Below are 7172 nucleotides of genomic sequence, written 5' to 3' on the forward strand. Positions count from 1 at the left end.
TCTTGAGAATATCCCTGGGACAGAAGGGCTTTCTTTAGAATATCCCAGGGACAGAGGAACATTCTATAGACTATCCCTGGGACAAAGGGGCTTTCTTTAGAATATCCCAGGGACAGAGGAACATTCTATAAAATATCCCTGGGACAAAGGGGTTTTCTTGAGAATATCCCTGGGACAGAAGGGCTTTCTTTAGAATATCCCAGGGACAGAGGAACATTCTATAGACTATCCCTGGGACAAAGGGGCTTTCTTTAGAATATCCCAGGGACAGATAGATTTTCTATAGAATATACCTGGGACAGAGGGGTTTTCTTTAGAATAACCCCGGGGACAGAAGGGCTTTCTTTAGAATATCCCAGGGACAGATAGATTTTCTATAGAATATACCTGGGACAGAGGGGTTTTCTTTAGAATAACCCCGGGGACAGAGAGGCTTTCTTTAGAATATCCAAAGGAGAGAGGGTCTTTCTTTAGAATACTCCGGTGACAGAGGAACCCTCAATAGAATTCCTATAGAATATACCTTGGATAGGAGGACTTTCTATGAAATATCACTTGGAAGGAGGATGCACACTGATCCAATAACCTGGTTAATACTGTTTTAGCAAAATATTTTATGAATTTTGGAAATCGTTTTGTCGCTTTTATTTCCATAAATATGTTTCTTTCTCCTCCATATAACATATGAATTTATCGCTGTATAACCTTGACTTCAGTGCATCAGTCATTTCATGATGATAAAATCATCTCGACTTTAACCGTTCATCAGTGCATGACCTTATTCTCTGCGTCTCTTGTAAAATTATCTTTTGTTGCAGATTACATAAATATTTTTCTATGAAGCCGAATATGGCTTTCACAATGACGTGAAATTCTAATTGCTCGCGTCAAAACTTAATCTTATAAAAATATCATAAATGATAAATGATAAGCATACATCCATGTGAGTGCAATGTAGATAAACTGTTTTCGAATAGTTGATTTCAGTACTGTTGCACTTTCTTTTTTTTTAAATTCAAAAGAAATTTTAATTTTGAGCTTCAAAGTAGTCCTGAGTCACTTAATCGTCTCATAGATAGATACGTAATCACCAATAAAAAATATTGGAACATGTGTTCAGCCGATATATTAAATCTATATACAGATGTGATTGATACGTGATGCTTTTTACAATCTTAGTTACTTTGAATCATGACAGAGCATCAAAAATATTTATTCAATCCTATCGAAACCAAACCCTTGACAATATACAAATATTTGTATTTTTGGATTTAGCATAGATAGACAGATAGATGTTAAACTGGCTGACAACATTGTTTCTCTGTTACAGGCTAGGTGCAAAGGTTGGCTTTTGTTTTGTTTGTTGTTTAACGCCGCACTCAGCAATATACCGCTTATATGACGGCGGTCTGTAAATAATCTTATAAACCTTTGATGGAGTCACTCCATTGTCCGCTATCGTTCCCACAAGTCTTACCGGCAGAATGCCCTGGGCATTCTGCAGGTAAGACCCGGGCATTCTGCTGTTAAGACCTGGGCATTCCGCTGGCAAGATCTGGCAAGATCTGGTTTCAGATGCGCAAAGCGATTTTAGTGCTAATGTTTGTTTCCCAAGTTAAATAGTTTAAAATAGTTTTAGCACTAAAATCGCGTTGTGCAGATGGGCCTAGGGACAAACCTCGTTTCCAAAATGCCTCAAAGTGCAAAATAATGAAAGCAACACTTATGAAGTAGGTTTCATGAAAAGTGAAATTGAGTACAAAACGACGACCAATGTCAATTTCATCTTTTTCGGGGGAAGTCTCAGGCTTAGACGTTTCAGTTACAATCGGCGTCGGCTCAGAGCTAACATCCTGCTTCCTCTTTTTGGCAATGATGTCCGACAGGGTCCTCCTTTGCTCGTCTGAAGTACGTTTATACGTACGTACGGCGTCACTTCTATGCCCTGAAACATATGTTCAAACAGTGATATAACACATATTCATCTGACCCGCTTGCTAGAGTATATAGATAAGAGCCTTTTCGAAAATACTATGAACATTTCAAAACATACAACATTTTGTTGTCATATCGCGGTTATCAGATTCATCTAAACGGTTTTCAGCAAATCTTCAGTCATCAGGGTCACCCGATTTATAGCAGGTGAAAAGTCTGCATCACCATTGTGATACCTTACGAACAAATTGATTTTACGGCTTTCTGCATTGTTCCAATGATCATTTCGTGCAATTTCAAGTATCCCAAATAATAAAATACCATGTAAACTGATTTCTCCAAAAAATGTCCGAGAAATGTGTTTTCTACTTAATATTTTTTTTTTAAATTTATACCTACCAGTTACTTCGCAGATCATTTTCTCATCAACTTCACCACGGTATAATCTTGTTGTATGGCTCATTTTTCTTCTATCTCTCGCTCACACAATGGCTCTCCAAAGCAAAACGCAAAATCGTCTACATCATCTTTATCAGCATCACGAGCATTACTTTCGGAAATTTCATTGATAAATGTGGACTATGTAATAAAAAAGTCTTCCCCTTCCTCGGCCATTTCTCCAACACAAGTGAATGAAACCACTTGTCCTTGACCGAGATATAACCTGCTCGTGCAGCAAATGCACGTGCGTTGCGTTTGTGCGATTGATTACCGCCGCGTAAACAGCGTTCATGAAAGCGAGATACACAAGTCATATGATAATCATTGATATTCATTAATACGGTTCAAAGTTAATTTAAAGGTTTATAAGTCAGATCAAAACCTCCTTCTCGGTCTTGACGGGAAATGTAAGCCCTGGGAGAAGGGAAATTAGGGAGGGCGAAGGGCTTCTCCCAGAGCTTACATTTCCCGTCAAGACCGAGAAGGAGGTTTTGATCCTTAACAGACAATCCAGTGATCGATATCATGAGTCTCTATCCACGCAGTTGGGATACGATGACATGCATTAACCAAGTCAGCGAGGCTGACCGCCCGTTAGTCGCCTCTTATGGCAAGCATTGTCGACTGTTACGACAAGCATGGTTGCTGAAGACCTATTCTAACCCGGATCTTCACGAGTGTGGACTACAGGCAAGATCAGGTTAATAAGAATGAATAAACTGAGTGATAAAGGCTGATGTTTCAAGAGATAATCCAACACGGAGCAAGTAGATGACCCTTGATGATTTACCTCGGGTCAAAGATTTGCTCATGTTCAAATATTACAAAAATGCTTCCTGACAACCTCTAAGATAATCGTTTTTTGACACATTTAGCCTAACCTTTACATTCAGTGTTGGTGTGTGTTCAGTATATGAACGTGTTGCCCTGAACAAAGCCTAGTTTCATACGTATGAATACATCTGATAATTTGTATGACTTTTCTATAATGACCCTTACCAATATGTTGTCCTTTCCCAATTAACGAGTCATGGTGTGGCGTGATGTTCCAATTTATACGTAGACATAATCAAATGTCAGTGTGTTGAATATAGGGATTCCGAATTAACAGGGTTTAACTTTATATTTGTGTGTTTGTGGGCCGGTGTTGAAGCCTTGTTGTTATAGCGTTCGCTCGTCACGTCGAAGGCCCGGGTTCGAATCCCCAAATCCCCACATCCCAACATTCCCCAACAGGTACAACGTGTGAAGCCTATTTCTTGTGTCCCTCGTCACGATATTACTGGAATATTGCTAAAAGCGGCGTAAATCCATACACACCCATTTGTTTGTTTGTTTGTATGTTGTTTAACGCCGCACTCAGCAATGTTCCACCTTTATGATAGGGCGTCATTGTATTTCCATTCTCTTAGCTAAGTCTATCACCAAGCTGAGTCCGTTCATTTTTTAAGTTGGTTGGTTGGTTTGTTGTTTAACGCCGCACTCAGCAATAATCGAGTCTGAAGCAGACAATCCAGTGATTGACATCATGAGCATCGATCCATGCCGTCAGGGTATGAATACACACAATCAACCAAGTCACCTAGCCGCACCGCCGGATCCATTTGGCTGGCTCTTACGACCTCTTCTAGCCCATAGTAGGACTGTTACAAGTCAAGTCCAGTCAAAGTTGATTCATAGACCTCAGGGAATATACAAATGGTAACAGTATTACATCCTAGCGAGCAATGCGCGGCTCAACAATTCAGACGAAACAAGACTGAAGACTTGCTACCCTACCAATCCCGACCAACCTGACCCACCAGTTGCCTAAGTGTATATATACTTACAAATATTTTCATATCTTGATCATAATACATTCTTCCTTTCATTCATAATGTGGTACACACACTTTGCCAATCGAAATATTACATTTCTGCCCATCCTTGCATTAACTGGACAAATTTGAAATCACTAGGGTGTACATATGAGTAATTGGGCAAATATAGCCGTCTTGACTCCATTTATTTTGGACACATTATTAAAACATGGTATTCGTCCTCTATATCAGTTTCACAAAATGAACGTAGACGCTGTGCTAGCTGTAATTTGGGTTTAACCAATTTCCCCTTTTCAATCTTGAACATGTGTGAACTGAGCCTAAAACGTGTTAGGGCTACTCGGTATTTTACAACATCAATACTATTAAGATATATATATATATATATATATCATGAATTCGCTGCTTAAATTCAGTTTCATTTACAATAACTTGACCCAGCTAAACGTATCCGAAACCTAATTGGTTTAACATATTTCTAACCAGAACGGTCCACCTTTCTACATTAGGATGACTTAACATCATTTCTAAAGCTTTATACCCAATGCTAATATATCTATTTGGATCACACTTTAAGATTTTCATCCAATATTTCATAATTCTAACAAACCGCACACTTATGAGTGGTGGTACCCCGAATTAACCATAAACACATGCCGATGGTGTAGATAATTTAATCTTTTTAATGTATCTAAGTTACACTCTTTCAAATGCATTAGCCTACCGAAAACCACACACCTCATATCCATAACACAATATGGGTTGAATTAATGATTGAAATAACTGGTAGTGGATATCAACAGAAATATATTTATTTCTATCAATAAATAAAGCTTTCATTGCCTGTTTAGATAAAGTTTTTTGACATTCTGAAAAACTGCAAGAGGGTGTAAAACACCAGACCAAGATATTTGAAATAAGTAACTACCTCTAATATATCACCCTTGTAAAACCAGGGGGCACGGGTGGCCCAGTCGTCTGAGGCGCCGCGATTCGCTGTGCCAGAAACCTTTGATTGTGGGTTCGTCCCGATTATGTTTCTAGGTTTGTCAGCACCATACCCGTGCTCTTGGGTTTTACCGAAGTGGTAAACGTCTGAGACTCGCATCACTTCGGGCTTTCCTCCCACATTAAGCTGACACGCCGCGATATAACTGGAATACTGTTAAAAGCGGCGTTAAACCCAACTCACTCACTCACTCACTTGTAAAACCACCTCTTTCTCTTTTAGATGATCTTCCTCCTTTTCTTAAAAAAACAGTGTTAGTTTTCCCAACGTTTACTATCAAATCCCACTTACTACAATACTCAGAGAGAAAATGAAGACCTTCCCGTACTCCATCAACACTTGTACTGAACAAAACCATGTCGTCAGCAAACAACAACAAAAGTAAACAATAGTTAATACATAGACACCCAGGTCCTGCAAAGATGATAAATCTTGAGCAATATCATTATGAAACAAAGGAAATAATATTGACGACAAATTCTCACCCTGCCTTACTCCGATACCAGAACTGAAATAATCCGAATGCGATTCATTCGCCATTTTAACACATAAAAGGGACATAGTTAGTGAACTGTAATGAACGATAACTAATTTCTCATGTTCCACTGTCAATGTAAATTATCTTATTTGCGTAATTTTAGGCAGTTTTTGTCTGTTTGCATTCCCTGGTGTTATTGCGAAGTCATATAATTATCAAACTTCTTTTGACGTAAATTATTATCAATGACGTTTAATGTAGGGGCGCTTTATTTTGTACCGCCTGACATGAGATTCCCTCGAGATAACTAGTCTTGGTGCAAACGCACTTGGGGTAATAATAGACTTTGCACTAAATATAACTTCGATGATACGACGATACAAATAAACGCTTGAAATTATTGGAATTAGAAAAAATATTAGAGAAGAATATTGTGAGACAGTGAGACAGTGACAGTGTATTAAATGCAAGGCATTTTGTAAATCAATAAGAATATTATGATCCCGCCATCTCACCACCAAACACCCCGCCGAAAGCTGGTTCGTTGTCTTTACGTACCTACAACACAAACGAGGTGTTACTGTATTCATAAATGAACTCACCAGAAAACATATTTATTCTGATCAACCATGGAAAATGATGGAAATATCCACTAAAGATGCTGATTGTAACAGGCTGCCGACGTACGGCAGGATTATTGCTGTACGGCGTTAGGCACGAACAGACGCATACTTGTTCATGCTTTCTTTCTTTGTTTGTTTGTTTGTTTACTGTTTAACGCCGTACTTAGCAAAATTCCAGCTATATGATGGCGGTCTGTAAATTATGGACATCCATTGACTGACATAATGAGCATCGATCCAAACAGTTGGGATATCATGACATGCATCAACCAAGTCAGCGTGTCTGACCACCCGACCCCGTCAGTCGCCTTTTATGGCTAGCATGGGTTGCTGAAGACAAATTCTACCCCCGGATCGTCTCGGGTCACTTGTTTATGCGAATTGTGTGAGTGGCAGGACATTAGCGGGACATCCTCACTCTTTTTCGCGAACCATTAATGCTATGAATACACAATGTCATTTAGAAAGTCGTCAAATGTAACACTTTCTTAGTAGTACAGATTCTCGTACGGTTTTGGGTTGAGTCCCGTCCGGGAGTGAGGGCGAGAAGTACGAGAATCTGTACTTTACTAAGAAAGTGTTTTCCAAAAATATAACATTTGTTACATTTGACCCCTTTCTAAATGGCAATGTGTATTCAGAGCTTTCGGCCATGGGAGCCGGGAATTCTTTTGTGGAAGCCTCGGTGGCTGAGTGGGTTAGATCGCTGACTTTGTGTGCTGGCAATTAGGTGCCTCACTCTGGCAAGTGTGGGTTCGAATCCCGAACGGGACTCAACCCCCCAAAAGTACGAGAATCTGTACTTTACAAAGAAAGTGTTATCCCTAATATAACATTTGTTACATTCATGTAATTTTCATTACCATG

Source organism: Haliotis rufescens, unplaced genomic scaffold, assembly GCF_023055435.1.
Source record: "Haliotis rufescens isolate VD_foot unplaced genomic scaffold, xgHalRufe1.0.p SCAF_4, whole genome shotgun sequence".
In the NCBI taxonomy this organism is placed as follows: domain Eukaryota; kingdom Metazoa; phylum Mollusca; class Gastropoda; order Lepetellida; family Haliotidae; genus Haliotis; species Haliotis rufescens.